Genomic DNA, 20,621 nt, shown 5'->3' on the forward strand with positions numbered 1-20,621 from the left:
CGCCCCTGCACATGGGAAACATTTCATCTTCTTCCAATGAATGTAGACTGAGAGATCAGTAAGTGTGAGGGGGCCGGGCTCAAAGCCGTGTCTGTCCACATGCTCTTTGACACCCCGCTTCTGCCTCAAAAAATCAAGCCTTTCTTTTCTATGAGCTTTCGTTTGTGGTTACTGCTGGGAGGTGTAGCTGCTCTGATTTAGTGTGCAGGATTTTGTTAATATACTAATTTTAGGATTTTATATTTTACACTAACATTTTGGGATCTTGTATTAACCACAATTTGAATAGGCTAGCTTAATTTCTTAAACAAAAATAAAAATACCTGGAAAAATACAGCAGGTCTGGCAGCATCTGCGGAGAGGAACACAGTTAATATTTCGAGTCCGTATGACTCTTCAACAGAACTAAGTAAAAATAGAAAAGATGTGAAATATAAACTGGTTTAGGTGGGGGGTGGGACAGGTAGAGCTGGATAGAGGGCCAGTGATAGGTGGAGATAGCCAAAAGATGTCAGACAAAAGGACAAAGGGGTGTTGAAGGTGGTGATATTATCTAAGGAATGTGCTAATTAAGGGTAGAAAGCAGGACAAGCAAGGTACAGATAGCCCTAGTGGGGGTGGGGTAGGGTGAAGTGAAGGGAAGGGATCAAAATAGGCTAAAAGGTAGAGATAAAACAATGGATGGAAATACATTTAAAAATAACGGACCTACCCAAAATCCACAAACAGGACTGTCCCGGCAGACTGATCAAGTCAGCTTGTTCCTGCCCCACGGAACTCATTTCTCGTTATCTTGACTCCATTCTATCTCCCCTTGTCCAGTCCCTTCCCACCTACATCTGTGATTCCTACATCATATCAACGATTTCCAGTTCCCTGGCCCCAACTGCCTCCTCTTCACCATGGACGTCCAATCCCCCTATACCTCCATCCGCCACCAGGATGGTCTGATGGCTCTCTGCTTCTTCCTCGAACAGAGGCCCAAACAATCCCCACCCACCAATACTCTCCTCCATCTGGCTGAGCTTGTTCTCACACTGAACAATTTCTCCTTCAACTCGTCTCACTTCCTCCAAATAAAAGGTGTGGATATGGGTACCCGCATGGGCCCCAGTTATGCCTGTCTCTTTATGGGGTACTTGGAAAATTCCTTGTTCTAGTCCTACTCCGGCCCCCTCCCACAACTCTTCCTCCAGTACATCGATGATTGCTTCAATGCTGCTTCATGCTCTCGTCTGGATCTGGAAAAATTTATTAATTTTGCTTCCAATTTCCACCCCTCCATCATTTTCACATGGTCCATCTCTGACACTTCCCTTCCCTTCCTTGACCTCTGTCTCAACTTCTGGAGACAGACTGTCCACCAATATTCATTACAAGCCTTCCGACTCTCACAGCTACCTTGACTACAGCTCCTCACACCCCGCTTCCTGTAAGGACTCCATCCCATTCACTCAGTTCCTTCGCCTCCGTCGCATTTGTTCTGATGATGCCACTTTCAAAAACAGTTCCTCTGCCATGTCTTCCTTCTTCCTTAACCGAGGTTTTCCACCCACGGTCGTTGACAGGGCCATCAACCGTGTCCGGCCCATCTCCTGTGCATCTGCCCTCACACCTTCCTCTCCCTCCCAGAACCATGATAGGGTCCCCCTTGTCCTCACTTATCACCCCACCAGCCTCCGCATTCAAAGGATCACATCCTCCACCATTTCCGCCAACTCCAGCATGATGCCATCACCAAACACATCTTCCCTTCACGCCCCCGACAGCATTCTGCAGGGATCGTTCCCTCCGGAATACCCTGGTCCACTCCTCCATCACCCCCTACACCTCAACCCCCTCCCACAGCACCTTCCCATGCAACCGCAGAAGGTGCAACACCTGCCCCTTTACTTACCCTCTCCTCACCATCCAAGGGCCCAAACACTCCTTTCAAGTGAAGCAGCATTTCACTTGCACTTCCCTCAATTTAGTCTATTGCATTCATTGCTCCCAATGCAGTTTCCTCTACTTTGGAGAGGCCAAACACAGACTGGGTGACCGCTTTGCAGAACACCTTTGCCATGTCCGCAAGCATGACCCAGACCTCCCTTTTGCTTGCCATTTCAACACTCCACCCTCCTCTCATGCCCACATGTCCATCCTTGGCCTGCTGCATTGTTCCAGTGAAGCTCAATGCAAACTGGAGGAACAGCACCTCACCTTCCGATTAGGCACTTTACAGCCTTCCAAAGTGAATATTGAGTTCAACAATTTTAGATCATGAACTCTCTCCTCCCCCACCCTCTTTCCGATCTCCCCCTTTTTTCTCCAATAATTTATATAGATTTTTCTTTTCCCACCTATTTCCATTATTTTTAAATATATTTCCATCCAATGTTTTATCTCTACCTTTTAGCCTATTTAGATCTCTTCCCTTCACTTCCCTTCACCCCACCTCCACTAGGGCTATCTGTACCTTGCTTGTCCTGCTTTCTACCCTTAATTAGCACATTCCTTAGACAATATCACCACCTTCACCTTCTTTGTCCTTTTGTCTTTCTCCACCTATCACTGGCCCTCTATCCAGCTCTACCTGTCCCACCCCTCCCCCCCACTTAAACCAGCTTATATTTCACCTCTTTTCTATTTTTACTTAGTTCTGTTGAAGAGTCATATGGACTCAAAAGGTTAACTGTGTTCCTCTCCGCAGATACTGCCAGACCTGCTGAGTTTATCCAGGTATTTTTACTTTTGTTTTGGATTTCCAGCATCTGCAGTTTTTTGCTTTTATCTTAGCTTAATTTCTTGCCTGCTGAGAGGGGAGGTAATTAAACAGTTAAAATAAGCTGCTAACAACTTATGGTTGTGAAGCAGCTTAAATCAGCTCAAACCGTCAGTGCTATGAAGAACTGTCTTGCTGATAAGAGTTAGGTGACTGATTGTCCAAGGATGCTTATAACATTCTTTGGTTTATAAGTCACAGTACGAACTAGTTCAAGGCCTAATAGTTCTACCCTCAGCATGAATCCCTCCCAAAAAGTGATAAGGGCTAGTACAACACACATACATTTAATCAGAATAGTCTAACACATTGATCATTTAATTATATCAATAGAGTAAGTCACTTAAGTCATCTCCTTCGCTTATCTTTCCTGTTTCACCACTTACCACCTGCTATTAATAGCTTTCAGAACCTGCGTGACTAGTTCCCACGTGTATGTGAAAACAACTGGGAAAGGCCAACGAGCAATATTTTGTGATAAGGATACAACATGGTTTATGGGAATGTCATTCGTACTTTTAATTCACCCAACATCCAGAGATAGTATTGAGTGCAAAGGATGAACATCTGTTTTTCAGTTACTGGCTATGTGACTCTGGCCATGTAGATAGGGAGAGAAAGCAAGTGGCCTCCCTTTTAATACAAGCTATGTCCAAATATGGCACAAAGATACTCAGAACGAAGGATAAATATTGAAAGTTTCAAGACACCGTTGGCAGTCACACCATTGCTCCTAAAGTGACAACTGTCCTGAGACACAGCTCAGCATAAATCAGCACCAACTTCTCCTGTGCTGTCAGCACTCAGAGGATCTGCAGCCTTTGAGGGTTAATCCGTACTGTCTTCGTTGCCTTTTCTTAAATAATATTTACCATTTTTGCTTCATAAATCTTACTTTGATTTGCTACATCTCTGTCACTTGGTTGTACCTTGTAGGCCAGCTCAGCAAGAGCCATAGAAATTGCGGATTTGGGATACAAAGTTAAATTGACAAAAGATTCCAACAGTCCGACATTTTAATCAGGCCCTAATTCTATCAGATGTCGACTAGAGTTCATGAGGCACTTGCAGCTGCCAGTGATTGCTGGCGAGGGACAGTTTGGCGTAGAAAAATAAACAGAGCAAGGCCAGGGGAGCCCAGTGACAAAGTTACCCTGGCTGGAGGGGTTGGGGGCATGGTGGACAGGGAGGGAGGGATGGTTGGTTGTGGTTGGATGGAGGCTCTGCCCTGGCTGGAAGGGTGAAGCCGGAGGCTGGGGAGAACGCATGGAAGATATGGAATGGAATGGGAATAGCATGAGAGTGATGGAATGGGGTTGGGATGGCACAGAAAGAAGGGGCAGGATGTGGAACAGGCTAGGTATGGCAATAAGGGGGATGGCATGGGAAGGATGGAGTGGCACAGGATGCGGATTGAAAGATGTGCTGTTGCAATGAAAAATACTAATTTTATCACAAATATTTTGCCAGTCGCTGCTAGTTTATCATCACCCGGCTTTTCTATTCATTTGCTCCAGAAATTCTTTTGCGCACTGTGTGACCTTATCAATACATGCTTGTGTATTGCAACAAGTGCAACAGGTCAAATTGTTCCGTAGAAGTGCCCGTGGCCCAGATAACACCACATCCTCCCATCCAAACACAGATGCTTATTTGATCTAGTTTGCAGCCCGTCAACTGGGTATACCGGCCAGAGATGCAGAGCTAACCTGGTATCCCCAGTGAACTGCCACCTCAGGGACCGAAGGCATGGGATGATCGCATGCCATAACCCTGAATGGCCTTTCTCACTAAGGGGGCCGGTGACATCAGTGGCAGACACCAAAGATTGAAAATCTACAGAAGCCACCCTGCCAGCATTCCTGTACCACTCGTTGCTCCTTGCACAGAACAATGGCATCACTTGCTACAATCTTCCGTCAAGACACTCAGTTTATTATATAGTTCCCTGATCCACATGTTGCACATGTGCAGGCCTGCTCGAGATCAATTTCATTACAACAGAATAAATCTCTAAGCTTTTCAGTTGTCAGGCTTTTAACTGAATGAGCTCTTAACTGTTCCAGCACCAAACCGAGTTTCAAAATTAAATACAAAGCTAAACTAATATGGTACGTACAGCATATGTACCCTGTAAAAAGACAAAACCACTAGTCGATGACTGACAAGACCACGGCTTGAGAGACCCCAATTGAAATTCTTGACAGGAGTCATTCAGGTTTAACATGCACATTATTGAAATTATGTAGCTGGAAGTCTACAGCAGGCAAAACAAGCTACTGTAAAGAAAAAAACACCACACAGGCAAAAGAAACAGCAGAGGCACAAGGGTAAACATTTTCACACAGCGAGTGGCTAGGATCTGGAATGTGTTGACAGAGTCTGGTGGAGGCAGGTTCAACTGACCTTGCAAAAGAGAATTGGATCATTATCTGAAGGGGGTACATTTGCAAGGCTACCAGGAAAAGGTGGGGGAGTGGCACGAGATCAATTTTCTTGCAGAGAGCAGGCACAGACACAGCAGGCCAAATGATCTCCTTCAGTGCTGTTGCCATTCTTTGATTCAAGTTTAAAAGCCTAAGCTCTACTGGTTCTCCAATGTCAATCTCACCTGGGCAATCAACAGTGAAGTGATCTTTCTTTTTGGATGGGTAGGATTCACAGAGCTTTAGGGAAAAACAAAGAGCACAGTGGAGGCACTTCACACCCAAAGTCCATGTGCAGCCCCCTTGGGACACAAGAATCTACACACATACAGGAAGCTCATCCAAGTCAATCCAGGAGACTTCAGGCTTCGGGTCTAGTAACAGGAGCTGTCAGACAGAGGCAGTCCAAACCTCAGTGTTAGAGATGTAGATCACAGAGCACCTCTCCCTTCCTCCAGTGTGGCACAGCTAGGGCATATGTGAGTAAATACTGCTTCTAGTGGTGTGCAATCAGATCCAGCACATCCCTGTCTTGAGGTAGTTCCCAAGGCTGAGACACACGAGGTGTAGAATCCAAACAAATACGGACGCATTTCTGACTAGTGTTAATATAAAGAATCCTATTGTCCAAGTCCAGTGCCACAGGACCATGCTTTTGGCACATGAGTTGCCTCCTTTCACAGCACCTTTCCTTTAGGTCAGGTGCTAATGCCAGGAATGTACAGCCCTTATCTGCCTTTCCAAATAAGGCACAAAGTGCAAAGCCAAATAGAAAAGGTGCATTCTCATCCCACAAACCTCGATCAGATTTATAGCTTCAGGTACACATCTGAGGTTTATCAAAGACTAACACTTGCTCACTTCATACTACCACCTTTCCCTCGCCCGACTGCCTCTTTGCAGTTGAAGGGCGCCCCCGAGGCAGGCTGGGGGGGGGTGCAGAGGTGGATAATTTTAATCTGTATCTGTTTGAAATCGGCCTGAAGGCCTCATGAACATCTTGGGGATGCCATTCTTCAAAATATATTGATGTGTTCACAGAAGAATTATTGACAGATAAAGAATGAGGCTCAGGCCATTTTGTGCCAGAAGGCTTTGTAAAAATTGCCACTTTGCAAACACAGCATACTCAATTTTAGCTCATCAACTGCAGGCTGTGAAATTATTGCTCGCTTTTTAAAAATAAGCTTTAATCTTATTAAAGATATACAGAACAAATCATCATCGCTCAGCTCTATTACACAAATCTTCTCAGTCTCATTCACCAAATGTCAAGACTAAAAATGACTGAGGCAGCACAAAAAAGATCATTTGTATTGTTAAACTAAATATCACTTCACTTAATCCTGCAGGCAGTGGTCGGTATCTTTGTATTTGACATTTAGGATTAGGCAATGAGCTGTGAATGAGAAATTCAGTCTATGCTGAGCCATTTTCATCCAATCACTTCCACTCACCATCAGCAAGGCTGCGTCATTACTCTTGCACTCTCAAGGATGCAGTAGTATTCATTTATCACAATATGCCTGTTATTAATCTCTCTAAAGCAGTGTGTTAATGCTTAAAGGTTTTTACATACACAATATGTATGTACAAGGGGAAAAGTCCTTCCAAAGAGAGCGAGATCAAGATAAAACAATGGCGCTTCGATTGGTCAATCAGTTCCCTTATATGCATGAACCCTCACAGCTGTTTATATCCTCAGAATGCTTATAATCATTACATTCCCAGAGCACTCGTGCAAAAAGACATCGGGGTGCTTTATATTAAGCATCAAACAGAAGGCGCTTAACATCCTTTAGTTTCACGTAAAAGCTTGTCAGAGGAAAACAATGGACGTTAACCTGCACTAATTATGGTGGGGAAGGGAAGGCAGGGCACCATTAAAACTGAAATCTGCTGTCAAACTACTCAAATATACACACAAAATGCTGGAAAAACTTGGCAGATCTGACAGCATCTGTGGGAGACAAGCAGAGTTAAAGTTTCGAGCCCGTATGACTCTTCTTCAGAAGAGTCTCTGAAGAAGAGTCATACAGACTCGAAATGTTAATTCTGTTTGTCTCTCCACTGATGCTGTCAGGTCTGCTGAGTTTTTCCAGCATTTTCTGTTTTTATTTCAGCTTTCCAGCATCTGCAGTATTTTGCTCCTACTCAGATATACACCTGTAATCCTGCATTAAAGCACTGTAATAACATGAATCTAATCCAACACTGCCTTGTAATCCTGCAGTCATTGTAGTAGCCTGTACTCCTAATCCAGCACCATCATATAATCCTGCACTAACACCATACACTCCTAATCCAATGTTAATTGTATATCAATAGATATTAGGGTGTATTCAAGTAATGGGTATTAATTGAGGGCTCAGCTGTCTAAGAGCAGGCTGAAAGAGGGGTTGCTGGTTGGAGGTGCACGATATACAATGTGAGGCTCCGTAAATAAAAGCTTCCAAGTGTACAAAGGCTTGGCTTCAGTGTTCTATCCTTCACTGCCTGGCTTTCTGAATTGTAACAAGGTCGCAGAGAAGAGATGCCTAAAAGTGAAGCAGATGACATGAAAATTGGTGGGGTGGTAAATAGTGAGGAGGATAGCCTTAGATTACAGGAGGATATAGACGGGCTGGTCAGATGGGCTAATCAGTGGCAAATGGAATTTAATCCAGATAAGTGCGAGGTGATGCGCTTGGGCAGGACAAACACGGCACTGGAATACATGATGAATGGTAGGACCCTGGGAAGTACCGAGGATCACAGGGACCTTGGTGTGCGTGTCCACTGGTCCCTTAAGTTAGCGGGACAGGTAGATAAGGTGGTTAAGAAGGCATATGGGGTATTTGCCTTTATTAGCCGAGGCATAGAATATAAGAGCAGGGAGCTTATGCTGGAACTGTATAAAATGCTGGTTAGGCCACAGCTAGAGTATTGCGTGCAGTTCTGGAATCCGCATTATAGGAAGGATGCGATTGCGCTAGAGAGAGTGCAGAGGAGATTTACCAGGATGTTGCCTGGGCTGGAGAGCTTTACTTATGAGAGGTTGGATAGACTGGGGTTATTTTCCCTGGAGCAGAGGAGATTGAGGGGGGACATGATTGAGGTGTATAAAATTATGAGGAGCATAGATAGGGTAGACAGGAAGGAACTTTTCCCCTTGGTGGAAGGACCAATGGCCATGGTGCATAGCTTTAAGGTAAGGGGCAGGAGGTTTAGAGGGGATGCGAGGAAGAATTTTTTCACCCAGAGAGTGGTGGGAATCTGGAACTCACTGCCTGAAAGGGTGGTAGAGGCAGAAACCCTCATAACATTTAAGAAGTATTTGGATGTGCACTTGCAATGCCATGGCATACAAGGATATGGGCCTGGTGCTGGAAAATGGGATTAGAATAGTTAGGTACTTGTTGGTACTTGTTTGACCAGCGCAGACTCAATGGGCCAATGAGACTTTTTCTGTGCTGGGGAGCTCTATGACCTAATGAAGGTTGAAACGGATATTTTCTCACATATAAAACCAAAATCCTAGCAGCCATTGTGGAAAATGGCAGCAAGTTTAAACTATCAGGCTGATGTTCTTGGGAGTCTGAACCATATGACCAAAGGAAGAAACAGGCTGATATACTGACATGGATTACCATTCTACCAAAGATGAAACAAGGTACAACCTTGGTGCTGTTGCTTCAAACACAAAGTAAAATCAGAAGCAAGGTATTTTCTGAGATGGACATCTGTCAGTCAAATAGTGATCAAGATTTTGGGGTGAAATCTGTAAGAAGAATCTGTTTAATACTTATGAGGCTTGGTCAAAATTTGATAGATTTTGGAAAATGGATATCATTCCATGAAAGAATATATCATGGACTTTGATAAAGCACATAAAAGGTTGACAAAGTTTAAATTGGGGAGCTCAGCATCGGTACTTGCCTTTAAATTACTAGATTGTGCTAAAGATGTCTCACACGGACAGACAACTGGCTCTCGGAAAAGGGGATTCTCTTGGATCAGGTATCTTATGATCTTAAAAATTCCTGGGGAAACAAACAGTCATTCCCTTCAACCTTCATGGAACAAATGAAACATTCCACTAGGATACTAAGAAAAAACAACTCAATGGTTGCCAAGTTTCTAAATGTTCCAGATCCTGTCCCAGACGTCAATGAAACAGAAGGATTAAAAGACCGACAGAGTGGTTATGGAAGCGTGCTTATCAAATGCGGTTACATCAGAACAGTAAATTGTAACAGTAATAATGGATGAATAAATTCCAAAAATGCCCAAGGACAACAAACACTTCAAAACATGACGAAGCATCAGATATAGCAAATGACCACGAAGACTGAAGAGGCAGAGTCTTTGAAATGACATGTGAAGAAACTAGTTCTGAGGAAGAGGATAAAGATCATAATGAATCTGAACAGATGCTCTGGTGAATGTATAGTGTCAAACTCATTTAATTGTGCAGAATTACTTTATGCACTTCGACCGTATGTGGAACGCAAGGTTAAAGATTTGTTTTTATCCTTTCATGGGATGCGAGCGTCAGTGACAAGTGACCCATCCCTAATTGCCTTCGAGAAGGTGGCGGTGAGTTGCCTTCTTGAAGTGCTACAGTCCATGTGGTGTGGATATACCCACAGTGCTGATATGGAGTGTGTGTGTGTGGGGGGGGGGGGGGGGGGGGGGGGTGTGCTGGGTGCATGCAGGGGTGGAGCTCCAGGATTTTGACCCAGTGATAGTGATAGTGAAGGAACAGCAATATAATTCCAAGTCAGGATGGTGAGTGGTGGCTTGGAGGGAATTTCCAGGTGGTGATGTTCCCATGCATCTGCTGCCTTGTCCTTCTAGGTGATAGAGGTCAGGGGTTTGGAAGGTGCTGTCTAAGGAGCCTTGGTGAATTGATGCAGTGCACCTTGTAGATAGTACATGCTGCTACTGTGTTCTGGTGGTAGAGGGAGTGAATGTTGAAGGTGGTGGATAGGGTGCCAATTGAATGGGCTGCTTTGTCCAGGATGGCGTTGAGCTTCTTGTGTGTTGTTGAAGCCACACTTCTCCAGACTAGTGGAGGCTATTCCATTACACTCCTGATTTGTGCCTTGTAGATGGTGGGCAGGCTTTGGAGAATCAGGAGCTGAGTTCTTCACCACAGGATTCCCAGCCTCTGACCTGCCCATGTAGCCACAGTATTTATATGGCTAGTCCAGTTTGGATTCTGGTAAATATTAATCCCCAGGAAGTTGCTGATGGGAGATTCAGCAATAGCAATGCTGAATGTCAACGGGAGCTGGTTGGATTCTCTCTTGCTGGAGATGGTCATTGCCTGGCACTTTCATGGTGCAATGTGCCTTGCCACTTATCAGCCCAAGCCTGAATGTTATCCTTGCTGCATTTGAACATGGACAGTTTCAGTATCTGAGGAGTTTGCAAACGGTTTGCTTTCGTCAGCAAACATCCCCACTCCTCATGGAGGAAGGTCATTGATGAAGCATTGATGGTTAAGCCTTGGACACTACCCTGAGGAACTCCTGCAGTGATGTCCTAGGACTGAGATAATTGGCCTCCAACAATCACAACCATCCTTGCTTTAAGTTTGGTGATAAGAGCATCATCAACTCACTCAAGGGTGGTAATTCCATGTAAATTAGCTGGAGTAAGCCATTATGTAAATACTGACAGGATCCTAGCGAAACACCTATGCTGTTGAGTAAACCTTTCGTGAAAAGGCACAAAATGAAACATGACATGGGACACCAATTATTTTTGGGAAATTGGCTGATCTGTAGTTTACCCAGTCAGAACATTATTATATCTCCTTAACAAAACCTGATGTTTCTCATCAGAATCTTAGACAAGTATTAATGGAATCAGGTGATGAGGATAAGAGAGAAAAAACAAATAGTCTTAAAGTTAGAGAATTTGTTGTAATTGTCAATGGTAAAAAAAAATCCTGCTAAAAGGTGCAGGCGTAGTTGGAGCGTATGAGGCTAATAAAAGAGGTTAGTGTGAATTGTGAAATCTGTAAGAAGTATTGAAGGACAACCCCACAGCCTATTGTAAGCTTTCCACTGGCACATGGTAGTTGCCAGTATGGGAGAAAGACAGAAATATTTTCATATTACATTTTATTGACCTGGGTATGAGATTTCTTATTTCTACACAAATATATAAAGACAAAAAGGTTATAATTGATAAAATAATAGAAAAAAGTGAAAACATGAATATCCAGGGTCATGATTGCAGCAGTTAATAGTCCTTTTAGCTACGATCTTTGCAAAAGTAATCATACTGTAATCGATGACATGGTGTATAAAATTTGGGCTGATTGACCAGACTGTAACTGTCAATCATTCTAGCGTTGACAGTTCATACCAAGAATTCTCTTCAGATGGTTGCAGGATGTAATTCTTACCAACTGGGTAAAATCCAAAATTACTTTCTGTTCTTTGTGATATCCTCCCGCTACGGTGCCATTTTTTCAGAGCATCTAAATGCTTTGCATACAGGGAGATGGGCTTTTGTCAAGGCTGAGGCATGAGAACACAGAGGCATTGTACTAGACCATCTAAGACAGGGTTCAATTCAAGAGATTTGGTAAACTATAGAAGAGAAGGTCACAGGAAATGGAAAGGACAGTACTTATCAAACATGGCAATCGAACTATTAAGGTTCATTCCTTAATAGGAATGAACGCCATTAACCAAAATTAATTATAAAATCTTGCACTCTTAAGCAGCTAATAATGAAAAAGGCACCTTGGTGCCTTGAATGTTTATGTCTTTTGGGGGTGCTAAGAACAGAATGCCTTGGTAGATCAATTGGTAATTAATTCAGATCAACTGGATCTGGATAGTGGAAAGGGTGAGTGATCACGACACACATGACAGTTATCACACACACATTCACAATGGGTTCACAAGTGTCATACGTTCCAGAAGGGACTGATGAATGGATTGTGGGACGTGTAACAAAAGTTGCTGGTAAGGTTAAACATTGGTTTAATATTCAGGATGACGGCCAAGAAGTGAGGACCATGGACTGGCAGAATGGAGTGAAAGAATGGAAAATGTAGAAGTGCAGTGCCAGTACTAACAATGAGTCCTGGGGTGACTCCTGCACAGGAAAATGATCATGAACTACAGAAAACGCTTCTGATAGTGCAAGAGTGAGATCTCACAGTAATATCTCCTACAGACATAAAGTAGAGGTTGTAGCGTGAATAGATCAGGCATTGAAATAAAGAGTACTGAGCAGTCATAGAACAGATCTGGAAGTAAAAGTCTTGGTGATTGTGAAGTTCTGGCAGTTGCCAATAAGCTTGAGGATAACCTAATGAGACACAAAACAAAGGGGTCAACCGGCTTTGTTGCTTAGGTAGGTTGTACTGAAAAGTCCTTGTAAATGGGACTCAAGGCTAAAAAGCAAGGTTAGTGGTTAGGGGCTTTGAAGAGACTGATGACACAGATGTTAGACTGGACTTTCCCACTGCTGGAAAAATAAAGGGACTGCAGCTTAATTGACATAAAAACTGCATTTCTGCAAACAACTCATGAGAAGTGTTTCTGAAATCCTCTAAAGAGGCAACAGATGCAGAAAGAAAACCACAGAAACTAAACAAATGCACTGATGGTTTGAATGATGCTTCCAGGATCACGGTGTTTTTTCGGTGAGATCTGTTCCACTGAAAATAAAATTGTGTTCCACTAAAAGCAGAGGCTGCAATGTTTTATTGGTCCCCAAGAGGAAATCTTTCTGGCATCTTCATGATGCATGTTGATTCCCTATGGGGTGGTACTGCGAAATTGAGAAATGTCATTAATAAAATTAGAGCAGAATTTAAAATTGGGAGTTGGACCTGTGTGGATTTTAACTATATTGGTTTAAGTACTAAGCAAAGTGGGTCTAGTTTAAATTTAAATCAAGAGTCCCAATTAGGAGAGTGAGATTTTCAACCCAGTTAGATGTACTAGGTCCTCACAGAAAAATAATATTGTATGTAAAAAGACAGAGCAATCACAAAGCTTGATTGGTCAGCTGAACTCATGGTGCACTCAGACTCAACCAAATGCTAGTTTTGAGGTGTTGGAATTAAGTACTTTAATGAAAAAGTAGAAGCATGTTTTAAGGGCAAATGAAATAAATAATTGAGAAATCTGGAAAAAATGTCTAACTTCCTGCCCTTGAGACCCAAAAAGCAGGAACTTTTTTAAAAAAAAAAAAAATGATGCTTCACATGCTAATCTTCCTGATGGGTATTCTAGAGCAGCTGGTCTCATTGCATTTCTTATAAATGAGAATGGGAAATGTTTTTCTTTACCTTGGGAAGCTAAGAAAATAAAATGAGTTGTTCAAAGTACTCTGGCTGCTGAAACATTGGCTCCTGTAGAGGATGTTGAAATGCGATTCTTTTTGACAAATCTTTTAAGGGATATCCTGTATAATAGGGGTACTGAAGATAGTATATCCATTGTGGGCTAATATACTTTACAGAAAATTACACGAAGATTACAGAGTGTCAGGAAGATATAATAATTCTCATAATATTATTGGAATTTATTGTAAAATAGTCATATCTGTATGTGTGAGAGAGACTTAACTGGATTAAAGGCAGCTGGTCTGAAGGCTTTGATGTAAACATGGTAAACATGGGGGAAGTTTAGAATGTAAGATGTAAAAGGACATTTGCATTTTTAAATGAAGCGGACTAGATTGTTTTCAAAGGAGGGGTGAAGTGTGTCACCTAGCCTGGTGAAGTTTAGAAACAGTGTGTTTATTTTTCCCAAAGATTACTAGTAAAGCTTAGTGCTTTGAGAGATTTTTATTATCAGGAAGGGAAAGTCCAAAGACATAGTTAAACAATGGGTATTTGCATTCAAAGGGGAAAATATGTATAAAGGAGTGAAGGCTGTGTGTAAGAATAGGCAGTCTAAGATTCAGCAAGTGTGAAACACCTTCAGCCTGTATGTACCAAACTGCTGCCTCCAGGGACTGAAGTTAAGAGAAGTCACTTTGAATTTGACTGTTTAGGGTATCGGCTACTTTGCTTGGGTCTTTTAAAATCTATGTGAATTGCTGTTGTCTTAACGAAGGTGTCACTGGGAATCAGGTCAGTAGGGCATTTAAGTTATTGTAACAGTAATTTGTAGACATATGCACGTGCTTACAATCTTTTCTTTTATTAAGAAATGTTTAATTTAGTTTTATAAAAACCTCTTAAGACTCGTTGGTCTTATTATTACTGAATTCAAAGCCTGTATCTCGAAACATACAAATTGAAAATTAGCTGTGACAGTTGTTTCAAGTTTCCATCTGGGATTTGAGCAGCTCAGCATTTACCATCTGCTGTGTCATAACAAAATTTGGGGGCTCTTTACAGGATATATTTGAAATTCCTTGATTGGGTTGGAGTTGGTGAATCTTAAGGCTATGAATACGAGAAGCATTTCGAATTCAGGAGTTGGTGTGAGGTTTTTTTTGTAGTCGTGAGACTGCAAAATGGCTTTGGCAATTGCTAAGGCTTGCCTGGGAGTTGAAGTTATATCTTTGGTTGGTTTACAAAAGGTAAATAAAACTAAGTTGCTGGAATTGGTAGGTAAGTTACAATTAGGATTACCTGCAGCAGTGAGGAAATCAGACATAATTGAAGGGATAGCACAGCATTTGAAATTGGAAGGAATTTCTGAGAGACTGAGTTCTCCAAGGGGTGGTTCACTGGGACAGGCTCAAACTCAGTTGCAAATTAAAAATTGGAGCTAGAGGCAGCAGAAAAAGAAAAGGAAAAAGTAGGGCATTTCGAAGGGAACAGGCAGAAAGGTAAGAAAGAGAAAAGAGATAGAAAGAGAATTGCAGCTTAAAATGCTGGCAGTTAAAAAGAGACACCAAGAGGCGAGGATGGACTTATTTCCAGATCAGAACCCAGTGGGAGCTTTTTAAATTTGTACAAGCTCTTCCAAAGTTTGAGAAAAAGAGATATTGAAGCATTCTTTATTTCATTTGAGAAGATAGATAAACAGATGAAATGGTCACAGGGAAACTGGACAATGTGGTTACAATCCAGGTTGGTGGGTAGAGCACATGGTTTATGCTTCGCTTTCAGAAGAGGTATCGGTGAATTGTGATGTGGTGAAAAAGGCTATTTTGAGTGCATATGAGTTGGTTCCTGAGGCCTACAGGCAGAAATGTAGGAATATGAGAAAACAGCATGGGCAAACTTATATTGAGTTTGAGAGAGCAAACATATATTGAGTTTGAGAGAGTAAAACAAAGTAATTTTTACCAGTGGACATGGGCATTAAAGATAGACAACATATGCAGATCTTAGAGAAGTAATTTTTTTGGGAAAAATTTAAAAGATTCAATCCCTTCGGTAGTGAGAACTCATGTGGAGAAACAGAGTTGAATCTGTAAGGCAAGCAGCAGGTGGCTGATGATTATGAGTTAGTTCATAGAGCTAAACCTTTTTTCTGTCACCTTTTCAAATCAGAAAAGGATAGAAGTGGGAATGTGTTCACAATTTACCCAAAAGAATTCGGAGGGGCAGATTGCAGAAATGTTTAAAAATATTGTGCGTAAAGGGGAAGTCTTTCCATGTGCACAGGGTGGAGTAAGTAAAGATGTGAAAATATTAAGAAACACAGTGGGGTTAGCCAATCCTTAATGTTGTGGGATTATGATATTTGTTGTTCAGAGGGAGTATTGCAGGAACAGGTAATGATAAGTGGGGCTCATGGAGAAGCTAAACCTATTCCCTTATGGGAGGTACATTTAGAGTAAGTGGAAAACAGGCAAAGTACTGTTGGAGTGGTGGAAAAATTGCCCATTGCAGGAGTTTGGTTTATCTTGGGTAATGATATAGCTGGATCACAAATGTGAGTGATGCCTATGGTAGTCGAGCAGCCTGTAGCAGTGTTTTCAACAGAAGTGTTGCCGAGAAAGCATCCTGGATTGTTTCCAGATTGTGTCACAAGGTCACAGGCTCAAAGGTTGAAACAAGAAGAACAGGAAATTCAAAGTCAGGGAGAAGGCGTTGAAGTCCAATTAGCTGGCACTGTGTTTGATAACATTGTTCAGGAGGAAAGAACAGAGGACACTTCAGCTGAAGTGTTTAACTCAAGGTAGTTGGAGGAGTTACAGAAAAAGGATTTGCAAATAAAACAGTTATATCAAACAGCTTGGTCAGAAACAGAAGCAAAATCTATCCAGAATGTTATTAGCTTAAGGGGAATGTTTTAATGAGAAAATGGAGGCCGTATCATGTTTCAGCAAATTAAAGCTGGGGGGGGGGAGACACAGGGACATCAGATTGTAATACTATTTGGATATAGAAATGAGATTCTGAGTAAAGCTCATGAAATTCCAACAGGGGGGCATTTAGGAATTAGAAAGACACAAGCGAAAGTACAAACACTTTTTTTTGGCTTGTGTTGCATAGGGATGTAGTCAAATTCTGTAGAACATGTCGCACATGTCAGGTGATAGGGAAACCACAGCAGTGATTAAGCCAGCACCTTTAATTCCAATTCCAGCATTTGTGGAACCTTTCACTAAGAACGTGATTGATTGTGTAGGATCCCTCTCCAAGATTAAAGGTGGAAATCAGTATGTACTGACAGCAATGGATATGTCTACAAGGTTTCCTGAAGCAATACCTTTGAGAAATATTACAACAAAGAAGATTGTAGAAGAGTTAACAATTTTTTACAAGATATGGTTTACTTAAAGAAACACAATCAGATCTGGGTTCAAATTTTATGTCACAGCTGTTTAAGGAACGGCTTGGGGATAAAACAATTTAAACCAACAGCTTACTATCCCGAGTTACAAGTGGCTTTGGAAAGATGGCATCAAACTATAAAAACTATGATGAGAGAGTACTGTCAAGATTATCCACAGGATTGGGATGGGGAGTTCCATTCTTGTTATTTGCTATTAGGGATGTTCCTAATGCATTGACTGGTTTTAGTCCTTTCGAACTAGTCTGTGGTCATGAGGTAAGGGGACCATTGAAATTATGAGAAATTGGAGGGTCAAAGTTCAGAATCTACTTTCTTGGATTACATATCAAACATCAGAGCGAGATTGGACAGAGCATGTGAGTTGGCTAGGGAACATTTAAAGATATCACAGCAAGTGATGAAAGCGAAAGCAGACAGGAAAGCAACAGCTCGGAATTTTGTTGCTGGAGAGAAAAAGTGCTGGTTTTGTTACCAGTACTGGGTGACTTATTAAAGGCAAGGTTTAGTGGGCTTTACAGGATTGAAAAGAAACTGAGTGAACTAAATTACTTAATAAATACTCCAGATAGAAGAAAGAAGCAGAGGGTGTGTCATGTAAATGTGCTTAATAAGTACTTTGACAGGGAAGAGGGCCAAAGGGTGGTGTTAGTGGTAGCAGATAATGAGAAAGTAGAAATGCAGGATTTCCAAAACTGATTTTCCTCTAATCAAATTGGATAATGAGCGGGTACTTGAAAATTTAAATGTAATATTGAATTAGCTTCCAGGCAAGTGTCAAAGTGATTTGGAAAAGCTATTGCAGTCAGACAAAGCTACTTGTGGAAATAAGTTGAGGAGGATAGGTTTAGCTATACGTGATGCGTCTGTAGAAGTTTCATCGTCAGCAACATCCTAATAGATTAAATTCTGCAAAGTTATCACAAGTAGAAAGAAATTGACTTAATGCTTCAAAATATCATCATTGAGTCTAATTGCAGTAAGTGGAGTTCGCCTGTTGTACTGGTACCAGATGGAACACAAAGACTGTGTGTGTACTATTGAAAGGTGAACGTGGTAACAAAAGCAGATTCATTGCCTATACCGAGGTTGGAAGATTGCATTGAGAAAGTGGGTTAATCAAAATTTATCACAAAGATTGACCTGCTAAAAGGATATTGGCAAGTACCGTTATCGGAGAGAGCAAAGGAAATAACTTTTCTGATGCTAAATGGGCTATATTGGTTTAAAGTTGGTATGCAGAATGTACCTGTGACATTTCAAAGACTGACAAACAAAGTAACTACAGGACTGAGAAATTGTGCTGTTTATACTGACGACTTGATAATTTTCAGTCCTACGTGGGAGGAGCCTTTACAGCATCTGGAAGAATTGTTTCTTCAATTACAAGAAGCTAATTTGGTGATGAACTTGGCTAAAACTGAATTTGCAAAAGTGCAAGTTACATATCTAGGCCACATCATTGGACATGGTAGGGTGGCTCCAAGAGATGTGAAAAGCAAGGCTATTGTGGATTTCTCAGTATCTACAACAAAATGAGAAGTTAAGATTTCTGGGCATGAGTGGGTTTTACTGGAAATTTGTGCCAAATTTTAGCCAAGTGGTAGCTCCGCTGACTATTAAAAAAGAACAAGAAGTTTCAATGGACACAGGAGTGTCAGAAGGCATTTGACAACTTGAAAAACGTGTTAACTATGCCACCAGTTTTGGCCATACCCAATTACACCAAGCAACTTAGGTTGGCCACTAATGTGAGCGATATAGGCATTGGGGCCGTATTGTCATACAAGATGATGAAAATGGAATTGAAAAAACGATAGGCTACTTTTCACAAAAGGTGAATGTACAAAAGAGAAGATATTCATCGAATGAAAAGGAAACTTTGGGTTTGGGGTTAGCGTTGCAACAGTTTGAAATTTACATGGCAATTAACATCAGAAACAATTGTTTATACAGACCACAATCCTTTAAAGTTTCTGGACAAATTTCGAGACAGAAGTGCAAAGTTATTCAGGTGCCGTATCGGTTACTTTGCTTGGGTCTTTTAAAATCTGTGTGTTTTACTGTTGCCTTAACAAAAGTGTAACTGGGGATCAGATTAACTAAAAGTTTTAAAAGTTTTGTAGCAGTAGTTTGTAGACATATGCACGTGCTTACAATCTTTTCTTTTATTAAGAAATGTTTAAGCTAGTTTTATAAAAACCTCTTAAGGCTCGGTAGTCTTATTATTACTAAATTCAAAGCTCGCATCTCAAAACATACAAATTGAAAATTAGTTGTGACAGTTGTTTCAAGTTTCCATCTGGGATTTGAACAGCTCAGCATTTACCATCTGCTGTGTCATAACAGAGAGAAAGCAACTGCTAGAATTAAATGGGTAGATTAAAGTCATCTACTGTCAAATACCAAAAGAAATGCATGTAGAAAGAAATTGTTGGGTGTTCTGGAGGAGAGTCATCTCACAATGTAATGCCTTAAACAGAGTACGGAGGTCTTCAAATGTACAACAAAATGAAATAAAAACTGCACTTTTTTTAATATAAAGACAGAGAAGAGAAACAGCGGTATATCACTTGGGTGTTTATTTGTGGGTATCAGGGATTCACCTGTGCTCTCATAGATAGGAACAGGCTGCAAGTTGGTTGGAGGTGCATGTCAATAAAAGCTTGAGAGTGTATAAAGACTAAGCTCCAGTGTTCTATCCTTCACTGCCTGGCTTTCTGAGTTTTAACATCCAATATCGAGGTGTAATCTTCCATTAGCACACCATAATATCCCATCATAACTGATATCTGCACATCTGATCAAAACTAAAGCACTGATGGAACTTGTACTGTCAAATAGCAGCACCCACAGAGCTCATGCTGCTCCAAACACACCATTGACGGAACTTGTAGGTTACGAAGCTACAACAAAAACGAACACAAAATTGCTACCAACATTATTACCACATTTAGTAGAACAGCAAACTACATTACCCTAATTCAAATTGCAGTACAGTGCCTTGTGCCATCTAGGCCACATACTCTGGAGTTCTCACCATAATCTACGACAAACCTTTAGGGTAGTCCTTAAAACACGCCTTTGATTAAGTTTTTCACCTGAATGATCCTCATTTGGCTGGGCTTCCTGCTTATTTTTAATGACACCTGGGAGTCTCATTGGAAGGTGTTTCCTCATCAAAGCATGCTGTATTCATGCAGGTTGTTGATGGGAATAGGTTGCATTTATGCAGGCCACACACAAAATAATTAATAGATCTGCCATATCCATTCCCGCCCCCCAAACATGCATGCAGAATGCGGCCACAATCCTCACCAACACGTCCCTTTCCTAACCAGAAACCAGCAGCTTAACCACCCCCCCGGGTAACTCGAGCCCGTCATCCAGGCTGACAATCCGACCAGGGCAGTGTTGAGGGAGCCTCGGTTTAACGTCTCATTCTGAAGGGTTGGCACCTTTGACAGTGCAGCACTCCCTGTCTGCTCCACTGGCAATAGTTCTCCCCCCGGTGTCCTGGGCAATATTTATCCCTCAATCAACATAACAATACGCCAAACCCCGTCCCTCCCGCCTTCCCCTCCCCCTCTAAAACAGATTATCTGGTCATCACATTGCTGTTTGTGGGATCTTGCTGTGCGCATCTTTCCCACATTTTACAACAGACTTTTTTTTTACGGTATTAATTTCCGCCGGCCTGTGGTGAAGCGC

The 20,621-nt window shown here is 41.7% G+C and overlaps 1 protein-coding gene across 1 annotated transcript in view; it reads right to left on the reverse strand.

Moving 5' to 3' along the window:
- The window catches only part of ube2f (ubiquitin-conjugating enzyme E2F (putative)), a 179,205-nt gene that overhangs the window by 158,419 nt on the left and 165 nt on the right, over window positions 1-20,621 (reverse strand). The window lies entirely within an intron of this gene.

Source organism: Carcharodon carcharias, chromosome 12, assembly GCF_017639515.1.
Source record: "Carcharodon carcharias isolate sCarCar2 chromosome 12, sCarCar2.pri, whole genome shotgun sequence".
NCBI lineage: Eukaryota > Metazoa > Chordata > Chondrichthyes > Lamniformes > Lamnidae > Carcharodon > Carcharodon carcharias.